Below are 17,836 nucleotides of genomic sequence, written 5' to 3'. Positions count from 1 at the left end.
AATGTTGTCTTCCTTCAAGATCAAGTCCCTGTGCTTCTGCGAGTCAGAATTTTCTGGGCCAATTTGTTTGTGTTGGCCTAATTGCTCAGAAAGGGCATTTTTCATAGAAGTTGCAGCGTAGATGATTTGGCGTACTTCCGCGGCCGACCTCCAGGACTTCCAGATGGGCTGTGAGAGGTGGCCACAGGAGGCCTGGCTGTCAGAGGTCAGAGTGAGCGTCAAAAAGTACACCGGGGCACACGGCACTGGGGCAGACAGCACTGGGCTGCTCCCAAACTGTCCACGGTGTCGGCACCAACACTGACTTTCATGTGTTTAATGTTTACGACGGGCCATTATTGTGAGCAGAAAGCGCTTTGTTTGTGTTATACTTAACCCTGACATTAACCTTGAGACACAGGGGCTATTATCCCCTCTGTGTGTGTGTGTGTGTGTGTGTGTGTGTGTGTTTAAAGCACCAGGCTCAGCGAGGTAGTCATTAACTCAAGATCACACAGCTAAGTAGTAGCTGGTGGAGTCAGAACTGGAACCCAGGTCTGGGGCCTCCAAAGTGCAGGCTCTTGACCGCTGCTCTCTGTATTGCCGCCTGCCCCCGCCCTAGCCGCCCCACCTGAGCTGCTCTTGGTCTTGCTCCCGGCTCTCTAGTCATGCTGCTCTCCTTTCCACTCTGACTGTTTGAAGGGCTTGTCCAGCCCAGGGCCTTGACACAGCCATCCTTAGGCCTGCAACACTGGAGTCCTCCCCATACTGTAGGCTCCACCCAATGCCTCTTCCCTGAGGAAGCCTTACCCCCAACCTGCTCAGGGGCCCCTGGCTGTGACTTCTCAGAACATCCTCTTTTCCTTGGAGATGTTATTACGTATATCTGTTTGTAGTAATTTTTGTCAAATGAGTTTCCCTTGCAGGTCTGGGAGAGCAGGGACGGGGTTTTCCTCCCAACTGCATCCCCAGTGCCTGGGACAGCAAGCCCCCCACACATTTGCTCCTTTGTTGCTGAAGTAAAGGGACTCGTTTGCCTGCCCGCATCAAAGCCCAACCAACCTGGAACGGGAATTTGCAGCAGAGAAAGTAAAGGGTTACCGAGGAAGCAGCGCCGAGCCCGAGTCACAGGTGAGCCTGTGCTCAGAGACCTGCTCCCCGTGGCTTCCAGGGGATGTTCATAGAGGGGAAATCCTCAATCCCAGTGACTAGTGATTAGGGTTGTGGTCTCTGCTGATGGTGGGTTGGTGCTAGGGTAGGGGGTAGTTGATCAGTGCATCTGGTCCAGATGTGGGCCATGGAGTCGTTCTGTCTGGCTCACTTTCCTGGGTCCAGAACTGAAACACAAGTGGGACCTGGATGTTATCTTTCTCTGTGGTCAAGAGACCTGAGGCTTTGTTCCTAATTTAATGCTGACCGGGGCTTCATTGTCGTGAGAGCTTAATGATTAAGGGAGTAGACCTGCAAGGGAGGGGGAGGCAGGTGAGCCAGGGTGCTCTTCAGACTGGATGAGGCCAGTTTGAATCAAAAGAAGAGGAGAAAAAGGCAGATTAAAGGAACTGAGGTTTCTGTGCATTACACCTTCATCTCTGGTAACTGTCTCTGTCCTTGCTGGCTCTGGGATCCTCTTTGTGGCCTTAAGATCTTGGTTTTTTGCCTACAATTTGGGCTCTGGAGGTGGGACCGGTGCTGACAGGGAAATGGCCCCAGCTTTGCACCCACAGGGCTTTATTTCTGACTGGGGCAGTGTGTGTGTGCGCGGCGGGGGGTGGGGGGGTGGGGGGGGAGGGCAGACCTTGAATTGTTTGGACAGCTGGCATTCCTCTGGATTCTTTCACTGGGGGCCCGGGACAGAGGCCTGTTACCATCTCCTTTGGCTGACACACACCCCCGTACAACCTGGAGACACAGATGCCTTGGCTGGGTGACAGAGAAATCGCATGCTGACATTTTGCACCACGAAGGTCTCTGCCCAGCTCAGGCAGGAGACACTAATGTTATTAAGTCAGTTTTCAACTGGACAACATTCTTGACATTTTGGCTGAGATGGCTGAGCATGCAAAGCTTCTCGCCTCCTGTTGTGCATCTCCAAACAGTAACTTTGTAGCAATATGACTTGACTTAAAACCCTGGGGCAGTTGCTCATAATTCTAATAACCATCCAGAATTAGATCAGTCCACATTCACCTTATTTCTTTCCTCATTCATCTTCTAGTCAGGTCATTAGGAACTCCCCGATTTTCCCCCAACCTCAGCATTCTATTATTTATATATTATACTCATTCTCTATTGAGTCCTTGGGAAATGGTGAAATGGACACAGAGGATGGACTTTCTTCCGAATGACAGCTTGGGAAGAAATCTTTTCTTTATCCACTGATCCATTAGGATTTTAAAACTTCCAACTAAAGAAAAAAAAATGCCGAAGGCTTTCTCCCTGAGATCCCAGTGAGCCTGGGACAGGTCAGGGGGATGGGCCAGTGGCCACTGCCTGACGTGAGGGGGAAGGCAGAATGTTACTCAGCTCCTCCTGTGGCCTCAACAGGACTCTTGGACGTCACCATGTTGGTGTGGCCACATTGCATAAGGGACATTTTTGTGTGCCCGTTTGACAGGTTGGAAAACCACCCTTTAAAGATGACATTTATCTTTATTGTTTGTGTGTTTTTCCTGATGACGAAAGAATACATACTCATTGAAAAAAACTCAAACCTTATGAAAATATATAATGCAGAAGCGAACATTCTCTGTAACCCTACCACTCCGAGAGACGACAGCGTGGTGGGCGGTGCTCTGGATTTTCCTGTGTACGAGAGTGTATTCAGACATGAGGAAGGACATACAATCGTGTGCAATTATTTCGTTACTTAAAAAAGTGTGCCACAGACATCCTGGATTCACACTCCATTTGTTGTTACTTAATTTCGCTAAACGTTGGGGGCTTAGGGGTAGATTTGGGGTTAAGAATTAGGCAAGGCTGTTCGTCACCCACTTATGCTAATAATACGGAAGGTGAAATAGTAAGGACTTGGGTCCACACCAAAATGCCCTTCCACCCAGAGGCCAAGTCCGAAATGCCTCACCTCCTGCTGGCTCCTATCTCTCCCGTGCGCGCCACCCCCCCATTCCCTGCTTTTTTCTCCATACAGCCTCCCGTGGGCTCCCACATCAAGGTCTTCAATCTCAAATGTCACTTCCCTTGGATCCTCTACCCTGGACCCCTCCCAGCCTGCACCTGAAGTCCAGAAAAAGGCCAAGTGGAAAGAGCAAGGTGCCTCGGAGATTTAGCACATCTCTAACATTTCAGAAGTTCCATCTTTTTTCTTTGAGATTTTTGTCCTTTGCCACTGTCTGAATGTTTGTGTTTCCCACAACCTCCAAATCCTTAGGGTGAAATCCTAACCCCCAATGTGGTGGGATTAGGAGGTGGGACCTTTGGGTGGTGATTAGGTCATTATTAGGTCCCTCTTGATGGGATTAGTTTTTATCAAAAGGTCTGAGACAGCGCCCTCTCCTCAGCCACCACGTGAGCACACGCCAAGAAGGTGCTGGCTGTGAACCTGGAAGAGAGCCTTCCCCAGAACATGACCACGCTGGTGCCTTGATCTCGGGCTCCCAGCCTGCAGGACTGTGAAAAGTACATTTCTGTGGTTTATAAGCCACCCAGTCTGTGGTATTTTGTTATGGCAGCCTGAATGAACTAAAACAGTCCTCCAAACAAGGCAATAAACACCTTTGTTTCCAACGAACTTCAACATCCCATTTTAAAAGTCCTTCTCATATGCAAGGCTACGATAAATGATCTTTGGTCTTGGCTGCAAGGACCTGATTTTTCACCTCTAAGTTTTAGTCCTCACATTGAGGTGTTAATTTAGTACATTGAATGGCAGAGCAGGTGAGCTCACTGCGCTCAGTATTTTCTCCAGGAGCAAAAAGTATTAACAATGATGACAAAATAAGACAAATGATGTGCAGATCACTAAGTTTATGAAGTACAGTAGCTAATGATTGTGATAGCTGATCCTCTTCCAATAACACATTGCTCAGATGAGAGACGTTCATTGTCAACATTTCTCGGCATCAGACCATGAACAGGTCATTGTGAGAGGCAGGAAGAACTCATCTCCTCCTCTAGCATCAGTAGGGCAACTCAGTTATTCTCTCTGAGCCTCAGTTTCCTCTTTGGTGAGATGGGGTATTAGCACTATTTTGCCACCTTCTCAGGGTTCTTGTGGAAATCAAATGAAGTAATAAGGTCAAAGGGGTGGACAGCAGAGGTTTGTCTCTGGGGTTGCCTAGTATCCAATACTTTTCCTGTTTGGGAGCTGGGTGGGAGGGAAAGCTCTGCCTCCCATACAGGGAGGGAAGGGGGTCAGGTACCCGTGTGCATGGCCATGTGGTCCTGGCTCAGCCAACTGGATGCTCTTGCCCTGTGCAGTGATTCTGGAGTGAGTGACGCCCAGGGCTGGGGGTCAGATCAGGATGTGTCCTGGAGACTGTGGGGACAGTAGGTGGAAGTGGTGCTCCAGGAGTGATGGCAGTGTGTTCTACAGAGGTTCCTCTTGGCTTCCTGGGTTTCTACCTGCTTTTGAGCCGCTTCTCCCCATTGATGCTGTGAGCTACTAGGGAGTCTTCCTTTGCCCCTTGAGTCACCTACAATTGGCTTCATTTTCAGTGAAGAGTCCTGACCTGTGGAGTCTCCGTGAACTGTGCAGCTGCGAGGGATTTCTTTCTGTGGGATGCGGCCCAGTGATTCCTCCCTGGAGGGCTGAACAGTACAGAAGCCTGGGCCCCACCGCTGAGATTCTGAGGCAGTCCATCATGGGGAATTTGGGGTTAGCGGGCTCTTCAAGCTGAAAGGAGCTCAGACATCACAGTCTTGGTCCTGTTTCATAATCTGTCCAGGGCACGAAGGCGATGTCTTCTTTTAGAAAAAGTGCACAGTTGTGTCCATTATCTCTCTCAATTATTGGTCCCAGAATTCCTCCAGCTAGTTAACCTGATATGTAAAAACATCTTTATGCACAGAGATAGTTATGACACCACTGCATGTAGTTGAACGCTCTAGGGACAGACCTGATCGCCCCAAATGGAGCTAATGATTAAGGAAGCCATGGCTCAGCTACTTGCAGAAATATTACATAACTGCGAAAACTGATGTTTGGGCAGAGGTTTTCAGTACTGTGAGGAAATATTTATGTTACAAGTTAAACTTGCATAGGGAGAAACATAAAAGAAAACCTGCCAAAATATTTATAGTGCAGTGTAGTGTTTTTGTTTTGTTTTGTTTTAACAAAACATGGCTTTCTGTTTTTTTTCCTTCTTCCTCTTCATGATACTCAGTTCAGTCACACTGGTTGGTGTGTATTGGAAATTTGCATCACAGTGATTACAGAGAAATGTTGACTGGTAGGACAGCGGCAATCTTGAGGGCAACCATCAGGCTCGGATAGTCATGGGCTAATTACTATCCCCCTGGGCCTTCTGCCACCCATGGGGGAAGCCACCACTGATGACGGTGCAGATGAAAGTGCACTGTGCTGTGACTTTGCTGTGAAGGGCCAGGCTTGTCCCGAGGGCAGAGAACATTAGTCTGTGTGACGCGACCTGGTTACTTCATGATTTCCATATATGACTCGTTATTGAAATGAAGCCAATGATTGAAATAAACTATTCTCCAGCATGTAAATAGTACACATGAAGAAAATAATAGATTCTTATGTAACATGTAATAGCTCTATTCATTAAAGATTATATATTTTCAGTCTTAATTCTTTTTAAAAAACTTGCCATGAATAGGTAGAAAATATTCATTTATTCTACCTACTAGAATAGGTAGAATAATATTATTCATTAGTTTATTATGATTCATTCTTTCATTCATTCATGATATGTTTTCTGAGAACAGTCACTCATTTGCATCATTTCCTAAGGTCAGAAGCTTCTGGAATTTGTTAGGCTTAGTCTCAACTCTTTGAGCCTTTTGAACTCTGGTCTTTACTCAGTTGTTCTAGCTCTTTCTGGTCCACTGAAGGGGTTTCATCCTCTCTTCTCCTGGTGCTTAGCTGAGAGGGGCAGTTCAGTTAGGTTAAGTTGTCCTCCCAGAAGCCCTGGGCAGAGACCACCAGCTTTTGTGGAGGGGAAGTTCTGCCAGCCACCCTCTTCCTCGTCAGGTCTGTATTTCAGGTAGTTTCTAAAGCCTAGGAGGTCTGTTCGATTCCATTTCAGTCTATTCCAGTTCAGTCCACTAAAGAGAGATGTTACCCTGAGCCCAGGGTGGGGGTTGAGATGGATATAAAAGAAGGTAAGGAGCTCTAAGCATTTTTGGAGGCCAGATAAACTTACAAGCAGCAAGGTTCTGTGAAACCATCGAAGGATACTGCTTGGCCTTCTGCCCCAGCATGCCGTTGCTACTCTTGGTTAGTGGTCATCATTCAGTCATTGGTTAGTTTATTTTTTCAACAAACCTTCTGTTTGTTGTGTGGGCATTGTGCAAACCCTAGTAGCTCAGGAATGAAGAAGAAAGGGTCGAAAGCTCACAGTCTTGCAGGGAAGGTAAGATGTGCATAAATAACTGTAATAAAATGGAGAAAATTACATTCCTTGCATTTTTGCTGATTCTACATCCTCAATAGCTCTTAAAATCTTTTTCTCCTCATTTCTACTGCCATCTCTTTTCTATTTTGGATGACTCCATAAATTGCCTAACTCACCTTCCTGCCTCTAATCCAGCCCTGCATTCCCATTGTCTAAAATCTATGTACTCTCTAGCTCCCAAACCTCCAATCTCTACACAAGGCCATGCATGAGATGAGATGGCCTCTGCCTCCCCTGTCTAACCAGATCTCTTCTCCCAACGTGCCTTACAGTCCCCATAGTATTTGTATTGATACTAATTGATCTAAGAACTCTTAGATCTACCACTCATTGATCTAAGAACTCTTTAGTGTGTCCCCACTGTGTGCCAGGCATGGTGCCAGGAACATGAAGAACATGATCAATGTTCAGGAACATGGGTGAAACCAACAGGGTTGACCTCATAGGACTTCAAGCTAAGTGGTGGAGAGAGAGAATCATTAAACAAGCTTACAATAAATGTAGGATAATAAATTGTGATAAGCAGTGTGAAGAAGAAAGCAGGGTGCTCTCAGAGGCATAGTCAGGGCTCTTCTCCCAGAATGTCGTGTAGCTACGATCCCTACTGTTCTGACCAAAGGTACAATGTAATAGTAATGATTTGCCTTGGCCTTGGCTCCATGTGTTAGGTTATTGAAATTGTCTCTGGTTGTGACAATATACTCCTAGCTTCAACCTAGCTCACAAGGATCTTCCTGAATTGCCTTCCTCATCCTTGGCTACAAACCCTGGTGGCCATGTTTGTACCATGTGACCCACCCTCTCTGGCCACAGTTGAATGTATCAGGATGGACACCTAACCCTGAATTTAGAGATTCAGATTCTTTCTTCTCTGAATTTGAGACCCCAAGATTCTAGTACAGACTGAAATGGTCTCTAGTATAGACCAGCTTAGAACGAGGGAGCAAAGGATGGCTATTTCCTTCTGCCTTGTGACCCCAAGATTCTAGTACAGACTGAAATGGTCTCTAGTATAGACCAGCTTAGAACGAGGGAGCAAAGGATGGCTATTTCCTTCTGCCTTGTGAACCAAGAAGCCGATGCGCTGAGAACAACAGAAATGAGACACAGAGGATGGTCTATATTGAGGGCTGGTGTTATTTGTGCCCATGAGTTCTGGGGAACAGTCCTACATCCTTTTAATGAATTTTCCTTTGCTGCCTAAGCATAGCTTATGTTGGTTTTCTTGCAGCTTAAGAATTCTAGCCAAACAGATCCCAAATAGACAGTAACATCAATGCAGGCAAGTTGAAGAAAAATCAGTCACGTCAGGCACATCAATCAATGGAGCCAGAGGGACAAGACTGGCAGCTTTTTGGCTGACCTTGAAAATGCTTCTTGGGTGGTTTTGGCAACTCGTGCACCCAAAGTCTACTCCAAAGTGAAATTTTCCTGAGAGCTGTTAACAAATTCATTAGTAACTAGTCTTCTGGTTCTAATATTTGGTTGTTACTCGTTTATATATCTCCCATGTTTACTCAGGTGGAGCCTTCAGTCATTTGGGAGGAGTGGTTAACTCTGAAGAGGTCTTGTTCTAACCCTTCCAGAGGTATTGATCTGTGGATGCATTGTTTGCCAGGTTGAATTTTCCTTCTCTGTTTCTTTTCTTTTTAATTAAAAAATTATTGTTTTGAGAGAGAGAGAGAGAGAGAGAGAGAGAGAGAGAGAGAGAGAGAGAGAGAGAGATCTGTTGTTCCATTTATTTATACATTCATTGGTTGCTTCTTATATGTGCCCTGATTGGGAATCCAACCCGCTACATTGGCCTATTGGGACAATGCTCCAACCAACAGGGCTCTGTTTCTTTCCTTTCTAAAACCCCCAAATCTCCCCCCCCCCCCCCCCCCGTATCATAAAGAGAATGTTGTGGGTTTTTTTCCTGACTGGATTTTAACAGACCCTGATGATTAAAATGAGCTGTCTTTGACTTCTGGGATTTGCTCTCCTCTTGGGTTAATTTTAGCTAACTGGTGGCAAAATAAATCCCCTAAAAATCATACTTCCTTCCTCAGTCTTAGAAAAACAAAGGAAAAAAGAGGCCCGATTTAAGTGGCTTTGTTATTTCTCCTACTTGATTTGCACAGCTTTCATCTTCTGCTTTTGTCCATACAAATCAGTACACGAAGGTCACGAAAATCCCTTGACTTATTTAAATGTGGTAATAGCATCGTTGATGCAGACATGGGGTTAAACCAAATATTTCATAGTTTGGAGATTTTCAACTAATAAGAGGAATCAAGTCCTGTATTTGGGGGAAGATTAAGGTCACTGGCCCTCATTTAAGTTGATTGGTCTCTTGAAATGAGATGCTAATTGTGAAATTGATAGGCGGATTTCCATTTGATTTTACCCCCAATACTTTATGTTTATAATTAAAATAATAAAAGTGGAAAATGTCCAGTTCAATCAGCATAATCTCCCATCTATTCTCAAGCAACATAACTGAAGTGAGAGGCATCTGTGTGTGTAAGTCGCAAATTCCTTTTACTTTGACTCTGTTGGCTGGAGGGAAGGGGAGGAATAAATTGCTCATAGTCTAGATATGTTGCCATCTTCTGAGAAACTAGGGAAAACCAACGGCAGTGTTAGAATTAAAAGAAAAAACTCTCAAAAAAATGAGGACCACTTTTATATCAATAACAAGATTTATTTTTGTTTGCAACTGAGGTTATTACTTCATTCATGCAAGCAATATTTACTGTATACCTACTCTGTTCTAGGCACTATTGTAGCACTAGGGATACAGAGGTGAACGTGAAAGTTGGGTCCCAAATCTCACGGAGCTTATTTTTTGGTGGGGAAGTGTTTAAGCAGGGGAGTGGAATGATCTGATGCTGTTTCTGATGGCTGATCGCCCTGGCTGTCTTGTGGAAGATTCACTGGAGGGAGCAAAGGCAGATGTGAGATTAGACGGGAGACTCTTGCAGTGGTCCAGGTGAGAGATGACAATGGTTTAGATCTGGTGATGACAGTGGTGAAGGCAGGAAGTGATGGATTTAGCATATGTCTTAGAAGTGTAGTGGAAGAGATTGGCCGATAGATAAAATATGAAGCATGAAGAATAGAGAAGAATAAATGCCCTCCCCACCACCAACCAAATTTATGGTGGTGCCATACAGCAGGTTGGGAGACTAAGGGAGAAATTAGGAGTTCCATTTTGGATATCTTGGCTGTGAGATGTATTGAAGTTGATTGACAGGTTACTGTTGGGTTGGCCAAAAAGTTTTGTAGCTTTTTCCATAAAATAAAAGACACATTTTTCATTTTCACCAATAACTTTATTGATTTGGATATTTTGAGTATGTCAGCTATCTCCTGCATGGTAAATGTTGATTATTCTCCATTAATGTCTCGACTTGATCACTATCAACTTCAACTGGTCCATCTGACCATGGAGCATCATTCAGTGAGAAATCTCCAGCACCAAACTTCACAAGCTGCTTCTGACACATTCGAACAGTCACAGCACCTTCTTCATACACTGCACAAATCTTTTTGCATTTCAGTTGCATTTTCACCTTTCTTGAAATAATAAAGCATAATATGCTGAAAATGTTGCTTATTTTCTTCCATCTTCAATATTAAAATGACTACACAAAAATTCACCAATTTTGATGTTTTCTTTTTAAATGCCATCTGATATGACAACTGTCACAATACAATCTAACAAAATGGTTTCACATGAAGTTAAAGACAACTGAGTACTACTAGAGCCACCTTACAGGAAAAACAAACCATTTTTTGGCCCACCCAATAGTCACCCGGTTTCAGGGAGGGCTGTGGAGCTCAGTCTTTGGCAAGGCCTTTTGCCCAGTGACAAGGGGGGCAGTCATTCTAGCCGTGGGGAGCAATAGAAAATTATTTGCATGACAATTCAGAATGGGGGAAAAATCTTGGCCAGCTGGTATATTGGGCATACCCTGAAAAAAGAACTTCAGTAAAGATCAATGAAAAGATCTAAACCCAAAGACAGAAGAGAGGCAAAGAGGTTGGGAGGGAGACAGGGGTACTTTATATTACAAAAGGAGGGATTTAGGGAAGAATAACCTCTATGGGAGTCAAAGGTGAAGAGTATGACATGAAGTGAGTGCATCCGTGGGCTGCCTGCATCATGGAAAGAGTCCTGATTGGAGGTCAGACAGACCTGGGTTGTAATCCAGGTGCCATCATTTATAAGCTCTGTGTCTTTGGGCCAGTTACTGAACCTCTCTGCGCACATACTTTGAAAAAATTTGGTCTCCTCCAAACATTGAAGTCATTAAGTAAAAACTAATTTGTTTCCTTGTCTAGTGTTGAGCAAAGATGTATTAAGCTGTAGCTTGAAATGTCAGGTCAGCGGGAGAGAGTGTGACCACATGAATTGGAATAATTGCCGCCAAAAGCAAAGGCAGTTTTCTCCAGGCATGGGTCTCATCTTGCATGAATGGGTCATTGCAGCTGTGATTTTTAAAGCCTGGAGACAAGCTTTTGTCCCCTTGAGGCTGTCTTCTGAGATGCCAAGGTAGGGACCGATCGGTCATTTCCCAAAAGTATCCCAGGTGATAAACCCAGGGATGTCCATGACCTTGACTACTTCTGTGATTGAAAGGGGATCAGAGGAAACAGAGGCACACTCCTGCTGAGAATTAAAAGAGCAAAAGCAAAACTAAACAAGTAGGCCTACATCAAACTAAAAACCTTCTGCACAGCCAAGGAAACCACCAAGAAAATGAAAAGGCAATCTACCAAATAAGAGAAAATATTTGCAAATTATATATCTGATAAGGGGTTTATGTCCAAAATACCTAAAGAACTAACATAACTCAATAGCAAAAAACAATCTGATTAAAAAACCAGCAGAGGTCCCAAACAGATATTTTTCCAATGAAGATATACAAATAAATGATCAACAAGTATATGAAAAGGTGCTCAATGTCATAAATTATCAGGGACATACAAATCCAAATCACAACGAGATATCACTTCGCCCCTGTTAGAATGGCTATTGTCAAAAACACAAGAGATAACAAGTGTCCCCAAGGCTTTGGAGACATGGGAACCTGCATGCACTGTTGGTGGGAGTGTAGATTGGTGTGGCCGCTGTGGAAAACAGTATGGAGGGTCCTCAACAAATGAAAACTTGAACTACCATATGACCCAGCAATCCCCCTTCTGGGAATATGTCCTAAAGAAATAAAAAACAGGACATCGAAGAGATATCTGCACTCCGTGCTCACCACCGCATTGCTCACAATACCCACGACCTGGAAACAACCTAAGTGTCCATCAACAGATGAATAGAGGACATGTGGGATTATATATATTCCATTACGTATATGTTCCACTTTATATGTTGCACAAAAAGGAGTGTTACTCAGCCATGAGAAAGAACTCGATCCTGCCATTTGCCATGACATGGAAGAAACTTGGAGGCGTGATGCTAAGTGAAACAAGCACAAAGAGAGGCAAGTGCTGCATGGTATCATTTATACGTGGAATCGGAAGACAAAATTCATAGAAACAGAGTAGAAAAGTGGTTGCCAGGGGCGGGGGGTGGGGGAAATAGGAAGAGGTTGGTAAAAGGCCACAAACTTTCAGCTATGGAAATGAATAAGGTTGGAGGATCTTATGTAAAACATGGCAACTGTAGGTGACAACTGTGTTGTATAACTGAATTTTTCTAAGAGAGTAGCACTTAAATATTCTCACCCCCCTCAAAAATAATAATAAATATGTGCGGTGTTAATAAACTAGTTAGGGGAGGGGAATCCTTTCACAGTGCGTGTTTCAAATAACCATGATATACAGTTTAAATATCTTACAACTTTATATGTCAATTGTACCTCAATAAGGATGAAATTTTAAAAAAATAGATTTTCACACTTTAGGAAGAGCTATGCAATACTTTCCATGTCCACATTCTAGGAATGCCTTCAGCAAAGAATATTAATCATCCCTCTGTCTCCATCTATTTTTACAACCTGCTAGGAATAGGGAGAAACCTTTCCATTGCGGGAACTCTCTTGAATTATGCCTGTGTGATGCTACGGCATCTTTACTTAATTCTAAATTTGGTTGTTTGGTCCTCGTGATGTCAAATACTGCTTGATACTTTTTTCGCCACTGGATTTTATGGCTTGATGACTCGTGCATGGACACTGGCATGATGGGTGACCCATGTTTCCCTAAATGCATGTTGTAGACTAGCGGTCCCCAAATTTTTGGCACCAGGGACTGGTTTTGTGGAAGACAAATTTTCCACGGACTGGGGTGGGGAAGGGGGATGGTTTTGGGATAATTTAAGTGCATTACTTTTATTGTGCACTATATTTCTATTATTATTACATTGTAATATATCATGAAATAATTACACAACTCACCATAATGCACAATCCGGGGGAGCCCTCAGCTTGTTTTCCTGGAACTAGACGGTCCCATCCGGGTGTGATGGGAGACAGATACCTGATATGTGTTGCTTATGTCCCGTGTACTCCATAATCTCATTTTGGTGCTGTCACTGCAGGAAAGCCTGCTTCGCAAAGACAGGATGTTGGAAATGGAAGCTGGCTTTTCCATGCTTTTGTGGCAATCTCAGGATATTTCACCTTGACTTTAATCCAGAACGTCCGGAGATTTGAAGTTGTCTCAAGCATACTTTCAAGGCCATCGTCATTTGCGATCTCTAGCAGTGATCCTCTTCCAGCACAAAGTCGATTCACCTGGCTTGTTCACAAATGGGCCGTGGATCCATTCCTTCCCAGTTCGGGGGTCTTTTGTGGTTGGGCAGTAATGCTCAACCTCTTGAAAGCTGAGATAGGTGATCACGTACCAGCGGGGAGAAAGCAGGCCCTGGCTCAGCCTCCTTCAAAATCTCTGCTAATGTTTGAAACATGCCAAGAATCCCAGTGTTCACTTGTCGCCCCCGTAATTCCAGTTTGGCTTTGAACGCAGCCCCTCTTTCTGCCGACTTGAACACAGTTGTCGTTCTCCCCTGAAGTGACAGATTGAGTTCGTTGAGCAGGTTGAATATGTCACACAAGTAAGCAAGTTTTGCGACCCATTCTGTGTCACTGAAATGTGCTGCCAGTGGTGACTGTTTTTCTGAACGAAATCTCTGGACCGACTCTCGTAGCTCAAACACTCTGGCCAGCGATCTCCCTTTAGAAAGCCGCCTCACTTCTGTGTGTAAGAGAGGACGTGTGTGCTCTGCGTCCATCTCCTCGCAGAGCTGCGCGAACAGACGTGAGTTTAGGGCGTGCACTTTAATGGGGTTGATCATTTTAATCACATCCTGCAAAACGTTGTTAAGTTCAGGTGACGTTTTTCAGTTAGCCGGCATTTCTCTACGGGATGACACAGGGCATAGATTCGCTGTGATTCAGAAGCGACCTCTCTGACCCGGGTGGTGAAACCACAAAGCTGCCCAGTCACGCAGCCGCTCCGGCGTGTGAATACTGACATGAAATGGCCAGCGCACTTTTCCTGATACGTACTCATTCAGAGACTTGAATAGCTCTGCGGCTGTGGTGTTGATTGGCAACCAAAGTGCACATAGCACATCTTTATGCCCACGCTCCTGAAAAATACCTCGCACAAAAACAAGCATTGTTGCCTCGTTGTCATCATCGGTCGACTTGTCAACCTGGATTGCGACCCATTAATCCTCTCTAACAATTGTGCGTCGTTATCCTCTGCTCTTTCTGGTAAATACAGGGGAAGTTTCCCTCACTTGCCCGCCCCCCACCTCTGGCTGTGCGGCCTGGTTCCTAACAGGCCCGTGGCCTGGGGCTTGGAGACCTCTGTTGTAGACCAGTGCTTTTCAAACTCTACTGTGCGCACGCGCCGTCCGGGCATCTTGTTAAAGTGCAGACTCTGATTCAGCAGGGGAGGTGGCCGCCTGAGGTTTTGCATTTCTGACTAGCTCCCGGGGGATGCCTGACCCTGCTGGTCTGGGGATAACACCCACACTTGAGTGGAAAAGTTGGAGAACCCTACTCTGCTAGTGGAATGTAAGTGGGGGAACATTTTATACTCTGCCTCTTTTTGTGGATTTGCCTCTTTTTGTTTTTAAAACGTAGATTTATTCTAGAGGCTCTGAGAAGTCCTGCCGTCAAAAAGAGAACTGTTCACTGTCGGACTCACCGTCGAGCTCATTTGATCGTGAAAACATTTTCCCCAAGGAAAACCATTAATGATTAGTGTTCGTTGTATCAAATTTTGGAAAACAATTCAAGACATCACAGACGTAGGCCATCCTACAATCATGTTGACTGTAAACAGTAACTAGGCAGGCGCCCAGGAAAATGCCACAGCGTGTGCTAATTAGGAGCACAGGCTCTGAAGTTGAGTCGAAGCCCCAGGTTGAATCTTGGCTCTTCCTTGACAGCTGTGTGACTCTGTGTCTGTCATTCGGCTTCTCTGAGCCTCGATTTCCTAGTGTGTAACATGGGGATAATGAAAGGTCCTGTACATGGAAGCTGGTGTTATAGTTGCCTGGGTTGGCAAGACAGGTGATGGGGAGCATCTTGGCTAGAATGCAAAGCACTCAGGCCAGAGAATACCCAGGAGAACAGAAATCTAGGAAGGAATGTGTTTGAACAATGCAGCAGAGAGAAGACCAGGCCCCACAACTCTAACCTGAGCCCACTTTGCCCCCCCATCCCACCGAGCCAGCACATCACCCAAGTCACCCTTCCAGGTTCCCTGTGTTCCAACATAGCATTTTGGAATGAAAATCTAGGCTTCAGGCCTGAAGTCCAGGATCAGCATTATTCCTGGTCGGCACTGAGTGTTTGAAGCTGTGGCACAGCAGGGAAAAGTAATACCGATTGTGCGTGTTGGCACCTTTCCGGCTGAGGAGCTCAGGTGAGTGGCCATCATTGCAGCCAGGTGAAAATCCTCAGCTGACCAGGATCCTCATGGAAGTGGTGGTGGTCTTCCCAGAGAGGCAGTGCTCGGTGGGGAGAGGCATCTGCAAGACCCGGTGCAACCAGAGAGGGGCCCTGCAGAGCCTGGGCCAATTCTGTGGAGTCCAGGGAGTGTGCGGAGCCCGCCTGGACGCTTTCCTATGGCTAGAAACTCCCGCACTCTGTGCGCAGGCTGAAAGGACAAGGACGCAACTGCCCCATGCTTTATAGTTTCTGCAGGCCTTGACATCAGGTTTGAAAGGGAAAAAAGACTCAAGGAGCAAATGACATGCCCCGGGAGCTACCAGTGACGAGGCAGGAAACTGACACGCAGGTCCGTCTGCCCCTTAAGCCCCAGCCTTTGTCTTTATACAGCAGTCTCCAAACCACCCAAATGGGTACACTTGGTCCAACAGCTGAGGGCTGTTAACCCCTAACTAGATTCCTGGAAAAACATTGATTCCTTACCCCTCTCACTGCAGGTCGGGAGGTTGGGCAGGGCCCTGGGGGCATGGGTGAGTTGCTAGGGTGGACAGCCAAAGGATGGATAATCCGGAACAAACCTTGCCAGCACCCCAGTGACCTAATGCTGACATGGGAGAGAGCTTACAAAGTTCTTTCACATTCATTTCCTCACTTCTTCCCTATGTGAGCTGCATATATAGACAAGACAGGGTTTGTAATTCTCCTTTTACAGGTGAAGGAACCCAGGTTCAGAGCTGGCATCATCAGTGCATATCAAGTTACAGGGGAGCCCAGGGTGCTGGGTTGGTCCAAGCCACCAGGAGCTAGACGAGAGGTCACCTCCTGCTTGGCCTGAACTCCTCTGCTATTGTTGCCTCCAGGAAAGACTGTGTCTCCTGAAACAGAGGCGCAGCACCGTTCTTCTCAGAACTGCCCACTGTCCTGTGCCGAAGGAGAGAAGCGTGGGCTTTAAGAATCTTCTTGCTGCAGCCTGAGACTGAGCCTCACCCAGCATCTGGCAGAAGGCGCACGTGTGTGTGTGTGTGTGTGTGTGTGTGTGTGTGTGTGTGTGTAGAAGTGGGAGTGGGGCTGGGAAGGGGAGGACAGGAAGAACCCCGGGCTCCGTGCCCATTCCTTGCGATTTCCCAGGAGGGAAGCTGGCCTCCAGGCAGAAAGCCAGTAGTCTCCCTTGTGGCTCCAGCAAATGGGTCCTGGAGGAGCTGTCCAACATTCCTGCTGCGGATGGGTGGCGTGGGTGGGGTGGGGTGGGGGGGGTGGAGAAAGGGCAGGGCTGTGCCCTGTCCCCAGCCAGGGCTCCTGCCGAATCTGGAAGAAAGCCTGCGTATTTATCTGGTTTCCTGTGCACCATTTTGACTTATTTTCCTGGTCCGAAGAAAGAGCTGTAGCATAAACGAAGGTTCCGTTCTAGGGGGCCTGTTGGCTCCTTGGAGTCTGTAATTGGGGCATTGAAAGGATACAAAAAAAAAAAGAGCCCACAGAGGAGTGGATGATCTTTTATACTTAGAGTTCCCCTCTCTATAAAAGCGACATATTACAAACCTCTTTCTCCTCTCGAACATTTCTTGCTAAGTGCATTCTGATGCCACATTGAAACGCAAAATAGCTGGAATCAAGCAGGCACCGAAGGCTATTTATATGCTAATCTCTATTTCCCAAGCTGAAGCGGGAACCTCGAGCTGGGTGCTGCTTCTAATGATGGCTCAGCTTTAACCTCTCTGGAAGAAAGAAAAGTATTTTCCTTAAGAAAACAACTCAGTTTCTTTAAGATGAAATGTAATTATCTATTATCAGATGTCCCTTAAAACGCAAGGCCTATTAAAGCTGCTAAAAATATTGAAGCCCTAATTTCACCATAATAGCATTTTAATTTCAGCAAATCACGGCTCTATTGTTACAGGACACTTTGTGGTAGGAATGTCATAAGAGGTCCATCTTAGCTTTTTTCTTAAAATTTTCCTTTCTTTGAGAAGTACAATTAAATCATTGCAATCATCTAACCTTGCCTGACACAAAATTTTACTTATCAGGAGCGAAAACAATGGTCATTAGCATTTAAAAGAATTTGTTTTAAAAGTAGCTAAAGTTTAATTGCTTTAAATATGCTTATTGGAATGTGCAGCTGCTGTTGGTTCAACGTTGATATTAAAGAAAGTCGGTGTTTAATTGATCGCTGAATTTCATTGAAAAATATTTACTTTTTTTTCCAGGGAAGGTACAAAAGAGAGGGACCCTGGAGGAGGAATGATTTTGAGGAGAATTGATTGCATGTGGGAAGTTGCTGGCGAAACCACCCAGCTTTGCCCTCACCTCTGCATTGGATGCGTTCTTGGGAACTTTTCTTCTCTAAGTTTC

The sequence above is a fragment of the Desmodus rotundus genome, chromosome 3 (genome assembly GCF_022682495.2).
Source record: "Desmodus rotundus isolate HL8 chromosome 3, HLdesRot8A.1, whole genome shotgun sequence".
NCBI lineage: Eukaryota > Metazoa > Chordata > Mammalia > Chiroptera > Phyllostomidae > Desmodus > Desmodus rotundus.
The sequence above is the reverse complement of the archived record's forward strand: the minus strand, read 5'-3'. Positions refer to the sequence as shown.